At 39.8% G+C, this 25,243-nt stretch overlaps 1 protein-coding gene across 1 annotated transcript in view; it reads left to right on the top strand.

The window, feature by feature from the left end:
• Nucleotides 1–319: 319 nt before the first annotated feature.
• LOC114652160 (FYN-binding protein 1-like) overlaps nt 320–25,243 on the top strand; it is a 1,204,993-nt gene continuing 1,180,069 nt past the window's right edge. The window contains exon 1 of the mRNA XM_051928498.1: nt 320–323. The gene's annotated coding sequence lies outside the window, so the exon portion shown is untranslated. The remainder of the gene's footprint in view (nt 324–25,243) is intronic.

Here is a 25,243-nt window from a genome sequence, read left to right as displayed (position 1 = left end):
GTTTTCCCTGTTAACTGGGTGCCGGTATCCCTTTAGTATGGCTCCTGTTTGGACACCTGCAGGGCTGTATGTACGTTGTAGTTTTGGTGGGCAGCCCTGTTGAGGACTGTATCCAACAGGGGGTGCTAGCTTCCTTGTTGGAATGAGTTCTTTTTTAATTGTGTTACATAACCTGAAACTATACAGATATAATATAAAAAGGCGATACTCCTCCCTTAGTGATATGGCATTAAGAAATCACATAGGAGAAATAACAGCTTTCTTTAATGACGGTTTATGCGGCACATAACAGATGAAGGAAGCCATGACAAGACCTTCGGGAGTGGGGGCCCGATGTATAGAGTCTGCCATTTTCATCGCTGCATTGGAAGGATTTTCTGGATCGGATGACAGTATCTCCCATCTGTCCATCGGCTTCAAAGGTGTGCCTGGCAATGTTCCAAGGCTTTATACCAGTGTTTCCCAAACTCGGTCCTGGTGAACCCCTGTGGCTGCAGGTTTTTGATCCAACCAGCTTCTGTTTTTAATTGAACTCCTGGGCTAATTAAGTGAACTGATATTTCCCAAGTTCTGTGTTTAGGGAACGATATAGAAATTAGAAAACTAAGTTTGCTAAAAAAAAAAAAAAATAAAATGTACCAAGCAGTTATATAGGAATAATGTAATTGTTTTCTTTTTAACAGTATTTTCATCTCGATTTTCATTCTACTTTTCTAGGTCTTCTAATTGTTTAATTAATCCATTATTTACTAATTAGTGGGTCGGTTGCTAAAGTACTTACAGCCTTTGATTATTTAGTGTTGTTTGCCTGTGTGTCTGCTCTGCTCGTTTTAAATTGTCATTATTAAGATACAACAAAGGGGGAAAAACTGCACAGAGAAAGGGCAAAGTATAACGAAATCAACAAAAGAGAGTTAAGCATTTAAATCCATAGCAAAAGCAGAAATATTTCTAAATGTCTTATAAATGTAAAAATCATGCTGCTATGCTTTTCTGAATGTTGAATAAAAGAAAAAAAAACAGCTAATTAAATGAGATCAGTGCTATCAGGTGTTGTCACTGATTAGGAATCCGGTTGGAACAAAAACCTGCAGCCACAAGGGTTCAGCAGGACCGAGTTTGGGAAACACTGCTTTATACTCTTTCTTCATCTGCAGGCCCCAACTTAGGTGAATCATGCCATTCCAAACAAAGAAGAGGAGATACAGTTTAATGCAGACTTTGACACACAAAAATAGTATACAATGCGCATTTCGCAGTTATTCCTCTTTTGTCTTGTAATGCTTGCTTAGCAGTTCTTATATGTTGAACTCTTATATGGTGTTAAATCTGGCTTTGTGGTAGCTGTACATGTGAGTAAAAAGAAAAGTAGATTTATAAAATATTTTTGTACAGAGGACAGTGACATATTAAAGTTATGTTACAAGGTCCTGGCGTGCTGCTAGGGGGAGCTGCTGGAGGCAGGGTTCCCTGTCACGAAGAGATTCCACATGACCAGGAAGAGCTTCCATGTTTTGTTCTTGTTGCACCAGAAGCACACCCTGGTACACCCACTCCACTAGGGAGTTGAAGCCAGAAGGTGGTGGACAAAGATTTTTAGGAGGAGAGTGGAGGAGGGAAAAGGAATTGTGACTGGGAGAGTTATTTTACCAGGTGACAAAAGAACCTGTAAAAGGTATTTTGTTCAACAAAAATATCTTTATGTAATCATGTGAATGTGTGATTTAGTTGAGTCTGGGTGTTTGGTGTGCTGAAACGCCCCCCTACAGGTCATAGCACATAGAGTTTGCTCTATATAAATAAAAACTATTATTTTAAAGTGTGTTTTTTCATTATGCACATTTACATGTGCCTCAATAACCTCATTATTCACAGAAAACATTTCTAAAGTGCCATGTAAACCCTTATTCCAGTTAGAGAAACCAGGTTATTGGCCTCTGAAACACCTGGTTAACAGACATAGATTTCTCCATGAATAACCCAGTTATGTCCATCCATCCATTTTCCAACCCACTGAATCCGAACACAGGGTCACGGGGGTCTGCTGGAGCCAATCCCAGCCAACACAGGGCACAAGGCAGGAACCAATCCCGGGCAGGGTGCCAACCCACCGCAGGACACACACAAACACACCCACACACCAAGCACACACTAGGGCCAATTTAGAATCGCCAATCCACCTAACCTGCATGTCTTTGGACTGTGGGAGGAAACCGGAGCGCCCGGAGGAAACCCATGCAGACACGGGGAGAACATGCAAACTCCACACAGGGAGGACCCAGGAAGCGAACCCAGGTCCCCAGGTCTCCCAAGTGCGAGGCAGCAGCGCTACCCACTGCGCCACCGTGCCGCCCAACCCAGTTATGTGGCCATGTAAACCCTTAACTGAGTTTCTGTTGCAGCTTTTGTAGTCTGTGCACATACGTTGCACTCTGCCAGTCTGCACGTTCACACAGGCTTTCTAGCAGCCACTGGTAGAAGCTTCTGCAAAATACATTTTCAGAGGCAAATGTCCAGGTGATCGCATTATTCATTGTCCTGGCTGAATGAATCTGTCTTGGTATTTCAGAAATCAATTAATTTATGCTGATGAGATGAGCATACATTGCTCAGCAACACAATCTCTAGTGCAGTAGGGTAACATGTTAAAAGTAATGGGTGTTAAGCTGTCCGATTGCTTTTTTGAAGTAACAAGTAAACTTATACAATACTTTTCTTACTGTGTTATTATTATTTCCAGCAGCACTGGGTGTAAGACGAGAAGCACACATACCAGTCTCTTTGCAGAGGCTCAGTTTCACAGCCATGCAGTAAAGAGTGTGCTGCATGCAGTCTGCTAACAGAAACCTACAAATAAGCTATCAATTTTAACTAAATATATAATTAAAAGCAAAAAAATTATCACAGGCAACATCGTGATTAGTACTGGATTGATAATGACATTTAACGTTTTTTTGCACTGTTTAATAATGTCGGAGTATTTTGACAAAGGAGAACTCCAGACTATTTACCCATGAAAAATCAGATTTTTAAATTACCAGCTTTCTGCATTAACCAGGTTATTCATATGTGTGCATGTAAATGTGCTCGTTTTGTAGACCCAGATCTTGGTCTTTGCTCTTTTGATGAGGAGTTTGAATGTTCTCCACATGTTTGGATGGGTTTTCTTCCATGTACTCTAGTTTTCCTCCAGCGTATCAAAGAGTGTATGTTAGGTTGACCGATTAATAAATTGTGTGTGTGTGTGTGTCCATGTACAGTGAAAGCATGAAGCCTATTACAGCTGTTTGCTTGAATGTATCTGAAAACAATTCTTTAGTAAAAATATGCTACTCATCATCAGACAGAAAACGAGAGTCAGATTTGTTTTTTCATTCATTCTATGTTTAGTTGGGCAGCCATATTATTTTTTTTCTGTTTTTATTAATTTCAAAGTAATTAATATTAATTAATTAAATTCATTTCAACAAATATCAAATGAACAAATGGACTGAAAATTGTCATTTTTTTCTCCTATTCATTCAGTTTTCTAGATCTGCTTATTTTCTGTACAGCTCTGAGGCAGAGTCAATCCCATCTACTGTATCTGTTTTTATTGACCTTAAAGATGATATTAAATTAAATAAAATTAATGGGGTCTCTCTCCGCTGGCATGTTGTGAGAATGTCAGTGTGCTTGTGAGTGACGACTGTAATGAATTGGAGTTAGCCTAGCCTCCGATGCCCCCAGGCTCTTCATGACCCTGAAAATAGCATAAGTAAACTTTTGGTAAATGAATGGATAATGTATAGAAATGAAGGCTCCAAGTGTATTTTGCAACAAATACTTTAACAGGTAAATCACTGAAGCATGTCTCAAGAGGTGCTATTTTATACTTGCCAGTTAGCTAATAATGTCAAAGCTGATCAAACGTATTTTTCACAGACAAACCCAAAGAAGAGTCTGTCTCGGAAAGAATTTTAAAACTTCCGGTATGAAGAAGTATTATTCTTGGAAACACCAAAGATGATTCACAGCTGCAGTTGCTTATTCAAATTTTTATTTAAACTGAGAACCTACCTCTGACGCTTAAGGTGTGGATGATGCAGGTGTCAGATGCTATAACTGAAAGCCAGGTGCCTACATGAATGAAAGTAGAATTAAATAAAATTACTGAATTTTAATTAAGATTTCATAGCATTCATTAATTGCAAGAATCAAGAAGTCCTTTATCACTTTTCAATAAAAACAAAAGGAGACTTCCGTAAAAGAAATAAATGGAGAAGAGGCTAGATAAGTAATCAGTCACCGGGCAGCAGATAGACAGCCAGTGAAATGCATTGGGTTGATAAGCCTTGGAGAAGCAGGTTTTTTTCTGCTTTGACTTCCAATTTGTCAATGAATGTGTGATCTTTTATTAGCTTTTATGCCATCCAAATTGGTCGGACAGCACCATAGACAAAGTTTTCCTGCTTTTTTAGTTCCAGCCAATTACCCTTAATTGTCTGCTGGCAAAGGGGATTGGAAACAACCACAAGCATGGTGTTAACTGGACTGGAAGATTAGTATCCGTTATCACAGATAATGTGATGAGAGTCAATATCTTAGTGAACTGAAGAGTTACGCCGAAACAAGAATCGCCAGGAGTTGTTAATTAGAAGGTGTGTTGTTACTAAGGTTGGGACACTAAAACTGTGTATAAAGTTAAGAAGTGGAACGCTGTGAGCTGTGATCCAGAAGACCTAAAATACTAAAGGCTGAAATTATTCAAGGGATCAACCCGTAATCTCAAACGCTGTGAAGAGCACCACACAGGGTTATAAAGCCAAGCATCCAGGGTGGCACACATAGTGCCTTCTGGAAAGAAGGCCCTAGCAAAAGTGATATGATGCACTTAGAAATAAATTAAATTATCGATGTCAAACCCCTACACACTTATAGTCTCTATAGTTTCCCACAAGGTAAAAGAAAAATGTAGTTTAAAAGAAGAAGGCTGTCTCAGTTTGTAACAGCAGCTCCTTTGATGTAGCCAAACTTCTTTTATTTCTCTTCTCTTCTGAAGTGTTTAGGCCACATTACCCATGCATTTTATTTGTTTTCTGAGCCTTCCTTACTTACTCCAATACAGGGGCACGGGGTTTGGAGGCAATCCCAGGTACACTGAGAACAAAAGAAGGAACCAACCATGGATGAAGTTCCTTTCCATTGCAGAGCACATTCACAAACGTACACACGCCCTTGGACTTTTACCAGGCTGATTTAGAGTGAACATTCAAACTATCTTGCATGTCTTTGGAGTCCTAGAGGAAACCCAAGGGCTCAAGAAATTCCAAATAAATGCAGTGAGAACATGCAACCTACACTGAAGCAGTATGCAGGACAAAATTACTTTTGAATGATAAAGCAGAATTACTGTATACTGCCATTATACTGGCAGCTGGCAAAGCATGAACCAACCCAACATGTATCCATTGGGCATGAAACTCACATGACACATATCCACACCAAAAACTACAATGGCTGATTTATAGTTGACAATCAACTTAACCTGCATGTCTTTGTTATAATGAAACCAGAAAAAAAATCATGTAGATATGGAACATGCAAAACAGTGCCCCGGTTGGGATTTAAACTCAGGACTCCGCATCTGTGAGACATACTATATATGGTGCACAATTGCCCAACTTTATGGATCTGGAGTTCTGGGTTTGATTGAGTTTTCATACCGGTGCTTTAGTTTTCTCCCATATCTCCACAGAGATGTAGCTAAGGAGGATTAAAGACTCCTAATAATGCCGTGATTATGTGCGTACATGGGCCTTGTAATGGACGGGCACCTCTCCAGGGTTCTATCCAGCCTTCCCCCCTATTCTGCTGGGATAAATTCGCCCAGACCCTGAAGTAGATTAACTGTGTTTGAGATTGTTATTTTAGACTCACGTCTTTGATAGTTATAGTGAAAGCAAACACAGTGAAAGTAAATTGTGCCGATAAAACTTCTGAAATTTGAACTGGTAGCCTTAGTCTTGAACTGTGTCTAGTGTCTTTTATATAAAACAGAAAGTATTGATTAAACTTAATGGGTTGGAAACAATGGACTAGCCATGGGTAATACTCAGTAATCAGATGAGAATAAACATCCATGTACAGTACTATCTTTAACTTGTCACTAATTGAAAACGAGATACAATAGCAAAAGGTATGCATTTCAGTAATATTCCTGAAAACCTTTCAATTTTGATGCAATGGCAGCTCCCAGTGTAAATATCGCACTGCAGGAAACAAACAGTATTAGTCATGTTAGCGTTAGTCATGTGATCATGCAGGGAAGCATCCATTTGAATTAAAACCTTAATGTGGCTAGCAGTTTTTGTGGAATTTTCAAACCTCTTAACGTTTTACACAGCTGGCACTGCTAGATATCTTTTTTTTTGGACAAATGGTAAAGTTACTATAAATTTCTGTCTGTTTTGAGAATTTTAAGTGAAGTTATTCAATGAAAAAAACATCTTTTCCACAGAAAGAAAACAACATGTTTTACTGCTCGGAATGTATTTAAATCTCTCTTAGGCTACTGAGGGCATCTGGGATTATTCACTTTGCTGGCAGAAACAGCAAGGGAAACGACTTCCCCTGGCATTTATTTTATGAGGTAGGTTAAAAACGTTTATGTTAACACTCCATCACTGAGACGATCAAAACCTGCTAAGGTCTTTTCCACCATGGGAGAGTAGTAAATATATTTGGCGCTTAGAATTGTGTGAAAGCTGGCTCCATGCGAGTAAACAGACATCAGTGGAAAAGATGAATAATTTTTACAGCTTTATTTAACATTCTTTACTTTTAGTGGGTTGTTTTTGATCAACAGGTACAGTAAATACATACCTTCTGTTAATTACAACTACCCCTAATGAATTTTATCTCATTTTCAATTAGTGACAAATTATGGATAGTACATGGATGTTCATTCTCATCTGATTATTGAGTGTTATTTATGGCTAGTCCAGTGTTTCCCACCCATTTAATTTAATCAATACTTTCTGTTATATATAAAAGACACTAGACACAGTTCAAGACTAGTTACTAGTCTAAGTAAATTGTTTTTCTGTTGCTTAGCCTCACATTACTACATTATGTCATATATTTTCTGGGTCTTGATAAATCTTACTCAGCCCTACTATGTTTTGATTGAAACTCATCTTAATCACTTTGAAACGCCAGCAGTTGCAACCCAAGATAAAATCCTGATGATCTATGATTTTCTCATGTACACCCCATCTAAGGAGCCATGTGCTGCCACAATAGAGTTCAGGCCACTGCTAAATGAGTCTGGAAAATAAATGTAAAAAAATTAATCTGATCTTTTCTCCCTGTGGTGCTATTCCAGATGGAAAATACTCTGGTTTGTGCTCAAATATGGTTCTCTTTATCACTACTGTCTCTGCACCACTCATAAAAAAAGCTCCCCTTCTTGTGCCTCACTTCAGGTATTGCTGTTGGGGGATTATGTAGGGCCTTCACATAGGATATGTGTAAATACTGTATCTTGTCTGTTTGTGTAGTTGCCACACAATTAACCTCCAAACAAAGCTTTAGATAAATATTGTTTTGCTAATCCATCGAAACTGATTTCTGCAATGATATGGCTGTCATTACTACTAGTGATAAACTGACTACTTTCATTTTGGTTGACACTTTTACTCTCATCAACAAAGCCTCTTTAATATGTGATTTAGTGTAATGAGAAGTCAAGCAAAATGACACCTTTTATTGGCTAAACTGAACTGATTACAATATGCAAGCTTTCGAGGCAACTGAGGCCTCTTCTTCAGGCAACCTTGCTTGACTTCTCATTGTATCCATAATGGCTAACACGGTACAACACCCTACTGCTTATTTAGTGGAAGATAGAAAACCTAAAAACAGCTAATTCAATATGGTAATTGGTTTATTATACATTGAAAAATTATGCCAGCAAGTTTGGGCTAGTTGTACTTCACTGGAATCATCTATGAATAAAGGCTTTTTCATGTTTTATAATTTTACAACATTAAAACAGTTTTGATGAGAAAAGGTCATTCAGGCTACAATACTTGCCAATCCTAATTTCTCCAAAAAAACATTGGATCTGTTAAATGTGACTTCTTTTGGCTATTTACCTTTAAAGCACCATGGATGCCAGTGTATTGATTTTACTTTCTTTTTTGATTTTATTATTTTTGATTATATCTAATACCTAACTTAATATTTATTTTAAAGGGCCTATTAAGCTACTCTTAAAATAATTGTCAGGGCAGGAGGGAGGGTTACTGCTGTGTCGTTGGTAAGGCCAGGTCCTCACAGGTGGCGCAGTGGTAGCGCTGCTGCTTTGCAGTAAGGAGACTGTGGAAGATTGTGGGTTCACTTCCCGGTTCCTCCCTGTGTGGATAGCGCTTTGAGTACTGAGAAAAGCGCTATATAAATGTAATGAATTATTATTATTTATTATTATATGACTTTTCCGGTAATTTTTCAGTTGTAGTCTTCATTTACATAATCTTAGTGAGTCAATGGCTTCCATGAAGCCACTTATCTAATGTGACCTACTCAGCAACTTACTGGGCTCTGTGTGCATGAGAATTGACAAACAACAAATGCTCAGCCGGAAGCACAGTTCATATAGTGCAGCAACGAGGAAGGCAAGTCAAGTCAAGTGACATACAGTAATTAATTGTCATACCATCCATACACAGTATGGCAGCATGCATTGGCACGAAATAACGTTTGTTAGGGACGCAGGTGTTTTGGACTTCACAAACAGTAAAGAAGCACATCTGTCTGATGTCTTGTGTTTTATGTACCACAACAGAATGGAAAAAAGGGCATAAATTGCATCTGACAACTGGCTTTATAAAGCAGTATGTTATTTGCTTTTGCTAAAAAGGGTGGACAGGAATGAGCTGGGAGGTCAAAAATCAGATAGTAAATGTGAAATGGCCAGCAATTTTCAGTCATTTAAATTGACATGGTCCTCTAACAAGATGAGCAACTGCAAGCGGCAAGTCTGACCTACCCCCACTATTAGAAGTCTTGTAATGTGACATCAGCTTTAGGCACAAACTAAATGCAAATCATATCTACATGGTTGGGGTATTAATAAAAAATCTAAAATCTGACCAAAGTGCACAATCCCATACTGTGCTGCTGTTTTTGCCTAGCATTTACACAGAAGCAGCATGAAAACATGGCAAGTGTTCTCATTGTACTATGCACACATTTATACACTTTATGAATTAAATCACATAAACATAACATTAATTCCTTTAATGAACAAATTTCGAAATGGAAAAATAACTTTGAGAAACTTCAATGGAAATGTCTAGAAACCAATATTCATTCATTAATCGGGACAGCAAGAAACAAAAAAAGAAATTTAGAATAAACTTGCAAAGTCTTCAATGGGCATGGGAAAGGGGCTATTTAAATAAAATGTATTATTATTATTATTATTATTATTATAATTAAAACATGACTTGGAAGATGCAATTTAGTGTAAAGTGCCATATGCAGGAAAAAGGAATTCTATATTATATATATAATGTAATATTGACTGGCTCACTGACTCACTCACTCACTCATCAATAAAAACATTATTTCCCATTTAACTAAAAAGCAGAAATTTGTCAGGATCAGTACCAGTTGAAACTCATTTGGAGCCCTAGGCAGGGTTAACGGATATCAGTATTATTAGACTTCAACAACCTGTGGGGGGGTGTCCCCCTCGGTGTCCGGTGCACCCCTTTGTGCATTAACTGTGGACATTATTGAGCATGGTGCACAGAGCATATACACTTTTACTTTCATAAACAACCCCCAGTGGACAATGGTGTCCACTCATTACCATGATAGTTTAAATACTGGGGAGTTTTAGAGTTTCTCCTTGGTGTCCGGAGCATGCGCACCTTCACAAACACAAACAACACTCCTTTGTGTACATACTATTGACATTATTATCCTACTTCTACGGCCATGGGGGTTTGGGAGCCTCAGTGTCCAAAATGCACGTCCATTAACTTTCATAGATGATGACCCTCAGAAGATGGAGTCCTTGGTCAGCTGCCTATGTCACTTAATGGATTGACTGGATATGGGCAGGATGGTACATCTAGGGCAGCAGGCATCCACTGAGAGTGGACATTTCAATAGATTAATATTAAGGGGTAAAATAAAAAGCCAAAATAGAAAAGCTAAATACCACAAATTCTGAAAAATGCCTTGACTGATTTGATTCAAATTTGGTGACATTGTAGAGAAAAACAAAATTAACCGACACATGTTTGTTTATTTCTTGCTTATTTGTCAGTAATAATGCTCGAGTGCGTGGGACATTCTAATGCACTGCATCCCCCGTTTCAGCACAGCATTGACATCAGTCACACAAAGAAATGGTTCATGCCAGTTTATGCAAATGCAGGCCTCCTGCAGAAGCGAAGTGAAAGGAGCAAAGTGTGGCTCAAAGAAGATGCATTTAGGAAGTGTTTGATCCAGTAGGAAAAGTATTTATTATATATTACCCCTCCCTGTTTCATATTATCTACAACCTTGTGGAAATGCCAATGTGGGGACTGTCCCATCAACCAGTACACTGTCCCAGGCAATCCATCTGTGCTCAAAAAGATGAAATAACAGCATCCATAAAAGCGGTTTGTCATTAGAGGTAGCAATTGCTGTTTTTTTTCCTCAACCATTTTAGGATAACAATTATATCGTCTCACTGGATTACAGCATTTATCTAAGAGCAGTGTTTCTCAACCTTAATGGCCATTGGATCTTGATGGTTCACAAACAGCATTTGAAGAGTGCAGGGGGTTTCCCTCTTTATTTGAGATGGCTTAACTGATCTTGATATTATATATTTAGCATAACACATGAGAATCCTTTAATATTAACAAGTATAATTTTACATTCACGTCAATGTGCCACACTGCACAGAGATGAATAACCTATTTACTGATGTTTTGTAAGTGTTATGAACACCAAAAGAAACTTTTGTTAAGTCTTGTTACATAAGAGTAAATAAGTAATAGATGCATTTTTCAAGTACGTAAAGAAAAGTGTTACTGAATTATTTAAGTGTTGCTTACTAAAAACAACCTCACCGCTGTATAATCTGCATATTATTACATTTCACTACTTCAATTCTCTGGCACATTAATTCATCAGCAAGGCTCCAGACATGTTCTCCATCTCCATTGTTTGAAGCAGCCAGTAAGTTTAAGCTTGAGAGTTCAACAGAGATCTTATCTATCCATTGGGTACATCCAAAATGTTAAATTTAAGAGGTTTGAATTCACAGGCCCTCAACTCACTACTAAATAATGGATATCAACTAATGACATTTTAATATCACTTGATCTGGAATTTTCTGCCTATGAAAGTTATTGAGCCACCACATGCCTATCTTGGCTACATTTTTAACTATATTGTAAAGTACTGTTAAAAACATGTACAGTATTTAATATAGTCTACTGTCACATTAAGTTGCATACTATTTTCAATGTTATTTCTTAATATGACTAATTATTACAAAAATACTTTAACCAAACAACAAATCGTTTAATTCTCACGGATATGCCTCTTTATTGAGAAGAAACACTACTTTTCCCTGATGGCAACACAAATTAGATGATCTACAAGTCTCCAACTGAAAGTTTAAATCCAAACAATATATTCGATCTCTTTTCGCTATTCCGTTATTTCACTGAGTAATAATTTCCGTTTGTTTGTGTTAATGTGATCTTTACTATCATTTTTTGAGGCTTTTGAATTTTCATTCTTCCATTACCTCTAACCTGCTGTGCATGTGTATCGCGGCAATGTTTTTGAATTCTTTATGATGTTCTACTTTGTCATCTACTCTTTGTCTTTTATTTCCGACCCCCGGCGTGGTTAAATCTCTTGGTACAAAGTCTCGTCTAACGGGACATGAACGTATTTCTCTGAAAAAGTCACGTCTCGTCCCAGTCTAAAAAGTCTTGTCTCGTTCCAGGATTTTTTTATTATAATAGAGAGAAGATAACTGTCTAAAATAAAAAAATATAAAAAATTATAAAATATAAAACAAAAAAAAAAATACATAGTATAAAAAACATAAAATATAAAAAAAATTAAAAATGCTCCAACTTTCAAATCAGTCAGTTAAGCCCCAGAATGTTCCTGTATGTTCGGCCATGTTATGTTTTCTAAATTGGTGTCCATCGTGAAGTGAAGCTTCTGATTCTTCCATTGATGCTTTTTGAGCATCATCACATTCAGGCTCACTCCTACCTAGCCAGTTTTTCAGTTGCTAATTAACTTGCACATTTTTGGGATGTAGGAGGAAACAGAGTATTGTCATACACATGCGCATGGGAGGCGGTTGATGAGCTCAAATAGTGTTAATACTCAGTTTGACCAGGAGTTGGCGCTGTCATCTGATTCTTTCTCTTTTTGTTCCCCTGTAGACCCACCGAAGAACCTACCTCCCAATGACATCACCACCAACCCTTCCCACTGATGACATCCTATCTGTTTCAGAACCCACCTATTGAAGACCTCATTTCCTCTTCCGGCCACCCTGATCCATCCCCTTCCTGTTTCAGCCATATTTAAGAAACCAGTCAATCTCTGTTAGTCAGTTCTGTTTTGGACTCCGATTTGTAAAGACGTGTTTCATTTGCCTGCATTATTTTTCAGTTTACGGGGTGGTCATCCCCAAACCTTTTTCATGCTCTTTACCCGGTTCTTTTAAAGTACTTGTAAGAAAACTTGACACAGGCAGGAATTCAACGGCAGGACTCAGTTGCTGTGATGCAGCAGTACAAGTATTAACTGCACTAGCGCTCCAATAACTGTGTAAAAATTTCTGAAAAGCATGATCATATAAACCCCACACAGACAATATTGAATTCAAGTCCCTGCAATTCCAAAGCAGCAATGTAAAGTACTGTGATAGGCTGAATAATCTACCATCATAAGAACAAAAGAACATACCATCATTTTTCCACTTTGTGACTCAAAAATATAATATTCCTTTAAATAAAAATAATAATGTTAATTGCCCCAACCTGTACAAACTTGCATGCTGGGCTCCCTTCGCACAATTTGCCTACTTAGCTAAAAAAACAAAGTGCTGCCTCACAATACACACAACCCAGTAAAGTAGTGTGAAGTAAACTGTGTCTTCTTCATCGCATGCCATGTGTTGTAATAACAAAAGGGTTATTTAAAAAGAAACTTTGTACACTCCACTTTCTGGTCATTGACTCTGCTCAAACTTGTTACTCACGTTCTTGGAGTGCCACAATAACACTTCCTGTCTGTTTTGTCTTGGGATTCAAACAGCTCAGTATCTTTGACAGAAAAAAGTCCCTCTCTTAGTCCTGTTTTTGGACTGTGATTGATAAATTTAATAACAGAGGGGTGTTGTTTTAATAACAAATGCCTGCGAAAAGAAACGTTACTGTAGAATTCTTCAGTGGTTAAATAAATGTAGCGTACTAAAACCACAAAAAGGTAAAATTTGAGAGTCATTATTTTCCTTATCCCAGGATTGGGTCTCTGGGAGGTCAAAGTGTATGTTGGCTGCTTCTGATGCAAAGCAAGGATCGGCCCTGAATTGGACACACTTCCATCTCCAGGCCTTTTCACTCAGATGCCTAATTTTGGGCCATTAATCAATCTAACTGCACATTTCTGGCATGTGGAAGGTATCTACAGTATCCATAGGAAGCCTGTGTAGATGTGTGGTGAATATGGAAACACCACACACAGTTATCTGGCTGGAATATGACTCCTGGACCTTGGAGGTGCACGGTAACTGCTTCTGTGCTATCTCTGCTTATATAAGATTAGTGATTAACTTATAAGTTTTACATTTTAATTTTTTGATGTTAGCTTATATCATTGACAATCTTTTAAGTAGTGTCACATGTACAAAGTGCTTTAGACCTTCAAACCTTAGACACAATTGTGCAGACACAAATCCCAGGTTCAAAAGAGTATTTTATTCAGAAATATCCCCACAGACTCAATCCACCCAGAAATGTCTTCTCCCGACTCCAACTTCTTGAGTTTGGTGAAGCGGCCATTTTTATGCTGGACCTGGGAGTACTTGAGGTGCCACCTCATTATACCCAAAAAGCACTTCCAGGCCAGATGGAACAGTCATTGAACAAGGGATTCCCCTCCTGCCAGTGCCATCTGGCACCCCCCAAGGGACCCAACATGGCTGCTGTCTGGAACTGTAGTCTTCACCTAGCATTGTGGGAGTCCAAACCGGGGGCATGGCACAGGAGCACTGCCACCTAGCACATAGAGAGAGCAGTCGGTCTCAAGAAGTAGTCCCCCCATGCCCATCTGCTATTCCTTCCTCCCCATTAAGGCAGGAAGCATAACCCATCCTGGTCAGGATGCTAATCTGTGCTGACCGTCCATCCATAGTGGTGGCCTCCCAGCTGGATAAAATATGCCCTTCCATCCTATTGCCAGTGTGCCAGTCTATCCATGTTCATCACAATAGATAAATTGTACTTTATATGGCCCAAGGGGGAAATATGACATATAAAGAAGGCAGGAATTCCTTTAATCATCACTATAGTACATGGATGACCAAAAATAGTCTGTGTTTGTTGATCACGCTTTATTACTTTTTTGTCTTAGCCACTCATTAACTTATCGCCTCTCTCCATGTGTTTTTGCTGATTCCAGCACTGGGAACTAGACAGGTCAGGCCAAATGATTCCAAGCATCAATCTTTAGGTGTTTCTTGAGAATTTCCAGATGCTGATAGGCCAGCTGAGATATGTAGGGTAGCACACAAAAAAGCAGTCCGCGCCTGTTAAGGGGCTACATCCTGGTTTTAGCAACGGCAAACGTAGTTAGGTGACGATAGCTTGATGTCTCCATGCATGTTTTGTTTAATTTTTTTTAATTATGTTAACTGCGTAATTGCTGGAGAAACTATTTTCCGTATTAATTGGAACCTTGTATTCCGATTATGGAGCTGCATGGTTCTACAGGCTGTTGCATGTTGACATGTGATGGATTCTTGGTGCAGTAACGTGTTTGGAGTGCTCCACTGAAACTTGCAATTCAGTAATTGGCAAAAAGGTGACTATTATTTCTGTGAGCAAGGCTGAGAATCCAAAACACCATTCTGTCCATACCTCAGTGTTTTTCTCTCACATTGCAGATGGAAAGAAGTGGTCAGCACTGTGAGTAAGAGCCAGTCTTAGAAAGTTATTGCTTTAAGTGAAACTCATAATGACGTTTGCTTAATTTGAATAGAATAGAATTTTCTATATATATATATATAGAAATATATATATTTCTATATAGCTATATAATATGGTATAGCCTATTGCCCGCTGTAAGTTAACATGAGATAGAACCTCCATCCATCCATCCATCCATCCTCTTCCACTTATCCAAGGTTGGGTCACAGGGGCAGCAGCTTGAGCAGAGATACCCAGACTTCCCTCTCCCTCTCCCCAGCCACTTCTTCTAGCTCTTCCGAGAGAACCCTGAGGCGTTCCCAGGCCAGCCGAGAGACATAGTCCCTCCAGCGTGTCCTGGGTCTTCCCCGGGGCCTCCTCCCTGTTGGACATGCCCAGAACACCTCACCAGGGAGGCGTCCAGGAGGCATCCTGATCAGATGCCCAAGCCACCTCATCTGACTCCTCTCGATGCGGAGGAGCAGCGGCTCTACTCTGAGCCCCTCCCGGATGACTGAGCTTCTCACCCTATCTTTAAGGGAAAGCCCAGACACCCTGCGGAGGAAACTCATTTCAGCCGCTTGTATTCGCGATCTCATTCTTTCGGTCACTACCCATAGCTCATGACCATAGGTGAGGGTAGGAACATAGATCGACTGGTAAATTGAGAGCTTTGCCTTACGGCTCAGCTCCTTTTTCACCACGACAGACCGATGCAGGGCCTGCATCACTGCAGACGCCGCACCAATCTGCCTGTTGATTTCACGCTCCATTCTTCCCTCACTCATGAACAAGACCCCGAGATACTTGAACTCCTCCACTTGAGGCAGGATCTTGCTCCCAACCCTGAGAGGGCACTCCACCCTTTTCCGGCTGAGGACCATGGTCTCAGATTTGGAGGTGCTGATTTCCATCCCAGCCGCTTCACACTCGGCTGCGAACCGATCCAGAGAGAGCTGAAGATTATGGCCTCATGAAGCAAACAGGACAACATCATCTGCAAAAAGCAGTGACCCAATCCTGAGTCCACCAAACCGGACTCCCTCAACACCCTGGCTGTGCCTAGAAATTTTGTCCATAAAAGTTATGAACAGAATCGGTGACAAAGGGCAGCCCTGGTGGAGTCCAACTCTCACTGGAAACTGGTTCAACTTACTGCCGGCAATGCAGACTAAGCTCTGACACCGGTTGTACAGGGACCGAACAGCCCTTATCAGGGGGTCTGGTACCCCATACCCCCGGAACACCCCCCACAGGATTCCCTGAGGGACATGGTCGAACGCCTTTTCCAAGTCCACAAAACACATGTAGACTGGTTGGGCGAACTCCCATGCACCCTCCAGGACTCTACTAAGGGTGTAGAGCTGGTCCACTGTTCCGCAACCAGGACGAAAACCACGCTGTTCCTCCTGAATCTGAGGTTCGACTATCCGACGGACCCTCCTCTCCAGAACCCCCGAATAGACTTTTCCAGGGAGGCTGAGGAGTGTGATCCCTCTGTAGTTGGAACACACCCTCCAGTCCCCCTTCTTAAAGAGGGGGACCACCACCCCGGTCTGCCAATCCAGAGGCACTGTCCCCGATGTCCATGCGATGTTGCAAAGATGTGTCAACCAAGACAGCCCTACAACATCCAGAGCCTTGAGGAACTCCGGGCGTATCTCATCCACCCCTGGGGCCCTGCCACCAAGGAGTTTTTTGACCACCTCGGTGACCTCAGTCCCAGAGATGGGGGAGCCCACCTCCGAGTCCCCAGGCTCTGCTTCCTCATTGGAAGGCATGTTAGTGGGATTGAGGAGGTCTTCGAAGTACTCCCCCCCACCGACCCACAACGTCCCGAGTCGAGGTCAGCGGTACACCATCCCCACCATATACAGTGTTGACACTGCACTGTTTCCCCCTCCTGAGACGCCGGATGGTGGACCAGAATCTCCTTGAAGTAGTCCGAAAGTCGTTCTCCATGGCCTCCCCAAACTCCTTTCATGCCCGTTTTTGCCTCAGCAACCACTGAAACCGCATTCCGCTTGGCCTGCAGGTACCTATTAGCTGCCTCCAGAGTCCCACAGGACAAAAGGGACCTTTCTGCTTTGTATTTGAATTGTGGTTTTGTTTTTATTTACTTAGCTCTTCATTTTTTTACCAATTCTATTCTATTTGACCTCACCTCTGTTTGCTTCATGGAAGTAGTCAATCAAGTAGGGTCATTATATACTGTAGGTCCATCTTATTATTTTGGCCATTATAGCACCTTTGGCAAAAATGTACACCCACTCGAAACTAACATTTCTTAACACCATGAACTTTCTCCAAGTCTGAAAAACATATCTAGACAAGACTGGCAACCTCCCATAATAAATCAAATATTCATGTAAGGGCAGAAATCTGGTGAACTGTTCAATGCAAAGGCCCTCCTGAATCTTCACCTTTTTAAAATCTTTTTTAAAAATCCAGAAGCAATGTCCCTCATCTTCACATAACATTGAAGTGGCATGTTAACCAAAGCACACTCATACTACAGCGTAATTTAAGTGTTTCCAGTGTGGACAACAAGGGGTGTCACTGAGCCCCAAACCCTGGACACAACTGACATGAACACAGTCACGGGTTCAAATACAATGGTTTTATTCTTCAAATGCCTTTACAGGTCCTCTAGAACTGTATCACACAGCACAGTACATACAAGGGCAATGAATCCTTCCTCTTTCTCATCTTCATACCTACTCCTTGCCCTCCATGCAAATGCTGTCCTCTGTCTCCCGACTATGACTCTCCCAGGACCCTAGAAGTACTTCCGATGTTTGAGCAAGGTCTGGAAGAGGTAGGTCCAGGTCAGGCAGAAGTTTCCACAAAGTAAGGACAGTTCATCCCTGTAGCTCTCCCTGGAAGCACCCATGGCATGCAGGAGGAGAGTACCATGGGACTACAATTCCCAGCATGCCCCGCAGGCAAGTTAAATGAGAGCAGCGACAATGCCTGAAAATCTAAATCCCCCAATTCCATTATTCTGGCCTCCATTCCTGGCAAGGGATCAATTCATAACCTGGTCATGATGCCAATACATTCTTGTCCTTCCACTCTGGCCTCTCTTCCTGGCAAGGGACTACCTTTCCTCCTGGATGGGATGCCAGACAGATGTCATCTACCCCTATAGCAGCCACTGTGAAACTTTTTAACTACCACAATGACTCTATCCACAGAAATGGACTAAGCTCTACTCTTTCAAGGAGTGAATGTCCACTGGTTTTCTCCAGAGTTCTCTTTGTCTCTGTAAAATATTCCCAATCTTGTTCTGTTCTGATATTCTTCAAAAAGTGGCCTGACATGAACACCAAGTAAGCCTGGCCTTGAAACTCAAGAAGCAGACATGTGGCCTACACATACAAAAGGAGCCAAAGCATATAAATGTGAAAAGGAGAGGGCAGCTGACAAAGCCACCAGCACAAAGAAATGAAACAATGACTATTACATTATCCAATCTAATCTAATCTAATTTAATCTAAAAATAAGGTTATACCAAAAGAATATTTAAACACACAAGAAATGAAATCCAAGAAATGGTCAATGAAATTTACACAATTTTGCCTTCAAGCAGCAATCCAAGGTGAAACAGAACCAAATCAAATGAGCAAAACCAAAAATCAGACCAGAGAGTTATACAAACAGAAAAAAACAAATTTCAAACTTACTAAATCACTAAATTCAGAGGGAATCCAAAGTCAGATGCAGGACAACACGAACAGGATCTAATGTCTAAGTAAAAGGGCGGAGTGGTGGCTCTGAGGCTAAGGATCTGTGCTGGTAATCAGAAGGTTGCCGGTTCGACTCCCTGTCACTGCCAAAAGAGATCCTACTCTGCTGGGTCCTTGAGCAAGACCCTTAACTTGAAATTGCTCCAGGGGCGCTGTACAATGGCTGAAGCATCTCAGGCCTTATTTAGGCCAAGTGTGGTCCCCACAGCTGCAGTGTCTAGCAGCCCAACCTCCTTGGCCTCAATATATAAAACATTCATAGGATTAATAAAATGACAAAGAAAAAGGATTTAGATGAAAGAATACACTAATGAAAATACAATACAGTAGGGAAATATATTCAATAAAATGAAACACAAAACGATTCATAATGAAAAAATAAACAGATAAGCAGTAAGCAAACTAAAGTAAATGACAAAACCCTGGTTGAAACATAACACGCTGAGGACAGCCTGTACCACATCCCACCTACTCTTCCTCATTCACAAGTTTTACCAGAACCATCTTTGAGATGTCATCATCCAAAAGTTATTCCCCATGGCCTCCTGGTTGCCTCCTTCTTTGCCTGTTGGAATCCCTTTCCTGTCTGGAACCAGTGCACAGAAGACTTCTATCATTAAACTGATCACTGTCACACTGTTCATTAACGACGTGTCCAAGAGTTAAATTAATGGGAGGCCCTGACTACTTTTGGATATAACTTCCTAGAGCTGTCTCCACTGGGTCCATTCAGACTCCAAGTCATAAAAGGCGCTGAAGATATTCTTCTAGAGGTGAAAGTTGAATTCACCTAAAAAAGATCATCCATCTGACACTTGGGCTGACTGAGCCAGCTCTCCACAATATGATTATCAACTACAGCTCATCACTTCTCTGTAACCAGGCGTCCATAAAATACAAGTACAACTGCACAATTGATCACTGGTTGAATTTTGGTCATTGGTAGGGGTGGCAGGTTTGACTTTATTAAAGATTTATTAAAATACACAAAATTTGATATATAGATAGTCACCCTACTACGTACATCCTCTGCCATACGTGTTTACTTGCCACAGTAATTAGTTTAACAGTTGAGCAAAATTTAAAATGGGCTAGGAGTATATCATTTGCCCAGTTAATCTCACTTAGCTAGACTCCATGAGGTTTATTTCTTTACAAATATTTTCTAATTTTTATTCATCAAATATAAATTCCAGCACGCTTGAGAGAGTTTCCATGACTCAACAATTATTTGAACCTTTCTACTTCCAACCCCTTAAACTGACTTATGGAGGAGTGGCAAAATTCTCAACTGGCCGTAACAATTAAACCAATTCTGTATGCCAGTTAGAAAATCTCCTGTGGTGAGGGTGTCTACCCATTATTCTTTATTATGTTTCTGATCAGAAATTAATCCCTTATATAAACATCAAGAATGAAGTCAAGGATGGTTGTCCAACTGCTGAGGGGTGGTAGCCATGGTAGTGTTTAGTTAATAGTCTGTGTGGTGAGAGTCAATAAAGCCATTAACTGTGCAAATGTCGTAGGAGGAAAGCTGAATGCTTTTATAGTCCTGACAGTTGTTCAAATATTGTACATCGTTTTATTTTATTGACCCATGATTCCTATTGTTAGGAGGCTATTTTAGTCCAATTGTTTTCCCTGAAATTGTTGTTAAGAGCTGTTAGAGATTTTCCTGTTCAAAAAAGCAAAGGATAGATGTTAATAGGTGTCTGAAAGAGCCGATTATATCTTTTATTTGATGACATTTTTGACATAAAAGTCCCCCGCCCTATTTTTTCTTCTCTGTTTATATTCCAAGTTCAGTCATTCTTTCAGAATATGTCAAAGGAGACGGATGTTCTCAAGCCTTGGGTTATTAGGGTGTATTCAGACATGCCGGGATTTGTTTGGCTTTAATACTTTTCATCACAGCATTTGCAAAAGTGTAGGATTATTAGCATTGCGAAAAAGGAGCAACATAGTGAATTGGTTTTGAGAGCTCTCTAAACTTTGCCTTGCCTTTAACAAATTAATACAAAAAATGGCTGGAGGGTTCGTAGGCTTGCAGTTATTGCTTTTTTTTGTGTGAGCTGCAGTTACAGAAGCAGCCACCGTGCACTTTAATGAATTTTTGCAAACTGTCAAGTCGCTGAAATAATTTGCATATTGTTTAAAAATGCAATTTCTTTTGTAGTTTTTCTATTACTTATTATTTGTTGTAGCCCAGGGTGCTCTTCTCCACCTAACATGAACTCACACACTGGTTAGTAAAGCAGCGACAGAAAATTAAAAGCCCAAATGTCAACAAAACAAAAACAAAAAAACGCTCATAGATTGTCAACAAAACTTTTTTTTCAAGTTTCCAAAGGCACTCTTTTGGATTATTGTGCTAGCATAGCACATAATTATACATAAAAAATAAACTCAGCTTCTGACTACTGAATTGGTGCCACACTGCTGAAGTTAAAAAAAATTTTCACCTCTTGACTTAATTTCTTTTTTTAAATCTGAAACCTTTTGTTAGGTTTGTGAGGGTAGGCAAAAAATTACTTCATTTAAGCCAATTGGAAGGAAGACTAAAGAGGTTCTGCAACATGTCTCTTGAAGAAACCAGATAAACTTCTTGTAGAGTCTGTGGAAAATAGTCAAAAACAGAAAAGATGACATGTATGGACTCTCAGTGGCCACTTTATTGGGTATGCCTGTCCACTACAAGGTAAGACTCACTAGAAATTTTCAAGGAATGATTTCAAAAAAGGTGCTTGAAGCATTCCTTAAGGCCATGTTACCTTTGATGTCTTTTTCAGTGATTTTCAGACATAATTTTAATTTACATAATCTTAAAAGGTTGATGATAGTTGGGGGGCACTGTCCCATTTAGGTCAGTCATCTAGTTTAACATTCCCAGCAACTCACTCCAAGTAGTCCATGGCTTGCCCCATCAAAATCAAAATGGACAGGCTCTGTGTGCGTGAAAGCTAAAGAACAATGAATGCACATTTGGAACATACAAATTATGTAACACAGTGAAGAGGAATAAGGAATGCAGGTGTTATTAACCTCACAAACACAACATAAGCTGCCCTATCTGATATCTCATGTTTTACATACCACGATGGAATGAAAACAAGAAAAAAAAAGTCAAAATTATGGCTGATCTCACCTTACCTGTTAACCCTTTGCTCAGCACCATGTCCATCAAGCAGCAGGCAGCCTTCATGACTGTACTGGAAAATCATTGTGCATTTGCTAAATTTGATATGCCTGGTGATTTCCAGTCATGTAAATTGACATGGTCTGATGACAATATCCCTAGAAGTCACATAATACAACTTCCACCATAGTCATGTTGTTGCATGTAGACTTGACAGTATCATGCAATTCATGCAGAATATTTGGCCACACATTCAGTCCGGGAAATTCCTATTCCATCCCATTAGACTGAGATATGACAGCTGCGTAGGTCATTAGTAAACTGGAACAAGACTGAGATTCAGTATATTTTGTGATACTTTGCCACATTGTCATGCTGTATATTTCCATTTGGCAAAGGGTGGAATGTGTTAGTATAGAGAAGAACATGGAAAGGAACAATGGAGAGTTTTGCTATGCCATTCAATTGATGCTTAAGTGGAATTTAGAGGATAATGTTTATCAATAAACTATTCCTCACACCATTATGTTACCACCGCCTTTAGTGATCAGTGAAAATCATAATTCATACCAAACATTACACTGGGGATATACTTAACTGTATGCAACACATAATCTTGAGGATGCTACAGCTATACAAGTAGTGTACGGACTATACTTGTGTACGTACTTTAAGTAAATCTGGAGGATTCCACCAGGTGGCAATGTGAGAAATCATCACAAAGAGTATAACAATGTTTGGTTTCTCTGTGTTGTGAGTTGAAGAAAGAAAGATGTTAAAAATAAAAGTTCTTTGCATTCTGATACTGTTGTGAAAGTGCAAAAAAAATGACAGCAACAGGAACACTGATGATGGTATGTGAGACCTTTAAATGTATCTCGGCATTACAATAGGGAATATGCAATGCTTGTATCACCTATGTGAGAAATGGATGAAGAAATGCACCGTGAATACTTTCGTATGTCAGCATTTAAGTTTGATGATTTGCTTCAAACCATTCATCAAACATCGAAGCATGCAGATTGATCCTTTTGGAGCTGCAAGCCTCCCATCACATGTTGATAGTAAACAATGATGCTGACATCACATAACAAAACTTTAACACACATGACATCCATATTTTTGCTGGTACAGCAACACGCGCATATGTCACATTAATTTCTGATGATGTGCTCAGAGAACGAATCAATAGAATATGGGAACACACGTCAGCTATGATGCGTGTGTGTAAGCATTCTGAGTGTGGTGAAATTTGTTCCATTAACACAAGAAGAATGGTTTTTAGTTCTGTCTGAAATGTTTATGTACATAATTCCATATTAGTCTGCCTTTCATTTAATATTTAAAGAAAGATCTCTAGTAAATAAAAAAATAAGTCATCGAACAAAGTTCTTGTCATGCGTGTTATTTTGTTGACCTATCAGCTGTATGTTGTGATTGTTCTATTGGTACAATCTTGACGATTGCAGTCCTCGAGAAGCACCGGAAACAAAAGAAACTCGAAGCCCCATAACACATGCAGCATTCATACCCAATCAAACCCATTTGCAGGAATCAAGAAACTGGAAAGGGTGGTTAGTGGGTAATAGCCGGCCTGGCAAGAAGAGGTGTTGAGCGAGCGGCTTTACTTCTAGTAAATTTTTCCCTGAAAAAAAAAACCAGTAATGTGCACAATGGCGCATTTTGACATATTTTTGTGTGGAAAATAAGTAGCATGTCACATTTTTAGAAAATGCACTGCACTCCTCCACAGCAATGTGAAGGAAAGGCATAAATAAAATCTATTTGACTAGTGTCCACAGTTGTTTTAAACAACATAGGTAAACACGGAAGTATGAACAAGGCTCTAGGGAGCAATATTCCTTATTTTCCACCTAAAAAGAACTATTTTCGTGAGTTTAGTGTGTAACAATTGCAAAATCACACCGCAAAAGGAATTTTAATGTTAGCTTCTCAAAACAAAACGTAAATTGAAACTTGGCTGTTTCGCTCATCATTAACCACCAATATGTACTGTTGACACAAGATAGCCTTGGATTCATGTTGCTTACTCCAAAATTTAAACTGTACAATCTGCATGTCAACTTCCAAAGCATTTTGCGTTCAGAGATGCTCTTCTTCACACCTTTGTTGAGTTGAGATTGGAATGTTTCTCTTCTGACCTTTCTCACTAACAAGATATTTTTGCCCATAGAAATGCCATTCCCTGGATATTTTAATTGGTATTTAGTTTGTATTTAGTTTAGATAGTGTAGACTGTGCTAAATTTATGGTGGGGGACCACTATGCCCTATGGGCCATGAACACACAGACATGCAAAAAACTGGGTTGTAACACAACACAGGTTGTGAGACACTGCTCTACAGACTGTAGTACTTGAAAATCTTAGGAGAGCAGTCTCTCTGAAATACTGAAACCACTGCTTCTGACACCAACAATCATACCACGGTCAAATTCACGTATATTACAGTACATTCTAATATTTGTTTATTTGTATATTAATATATTTGTATATTATGATTGACAGGGGGCACCACAGATCCCCAAACTCAGAACACAACTACACAGACAAGTGCCTGGTTCAAAACAAAGGGATTATTTCAAATAATACAATTCCTTTGTATACCAATTAAACATATTAATTTCTTCACTTCTCTGCACCGCACTGCTACTCCTTCAAGGCAAGTGTTGCCTGTCTCCTCTCTCGGCTCCAAGTCACCTGGACAAGGCTGTGTGGCCCTTTTTATTACAGACCCTGAAGTAGTTTCGGTGTCCCAAAACTGGGGCTCAGGAGCACTTACAGGCCCGTTTGAAGTCCTACAAAGTAGGGCTTTATAGTCCCTTCCTGCCCCCTTGTGGCACCCATGGGACCCAACAGGGCTGACCCAAAGAACTACAATTCTCATGATGCCTCATTGTTATCCGCACGGGTACCCAGGGATGTTGCCACCTACTGTAGGGGGGGAGACAATAACCTGTATATATTGGCTTCCCCTGTCATTCCATGATACTGGCATCATGGCTAGTTAATGAATCCAAATCAACTCTGGCAGGGACGCCAATCCCAACATGTCATCCCTCACAATATATATAGGTGTGTTTTGAGGTACCATCACAAAATTAGATATTTGGAGAAACTTACTTTT

The sequence above is a fragment of the Erpetoichthys calabaricus genome, chromosome 5, assembly GCF_900747795.2.
Source record: "Erpetoichthys calabaricus chromosome 5, fErpCal1.3, whole genome shotgun sequence".
In the NCBI taxonomy this organism is placed as follows: Eukaryota; Metazoa; Chordata; class Cladistia; order Polypteriformes; family Polypteridae; genus Erpetoichthys; species Erpetoichthys calabaricus.
This window is presented reverse-complemented; position numbering and strand designations above follow the sequence as displayed.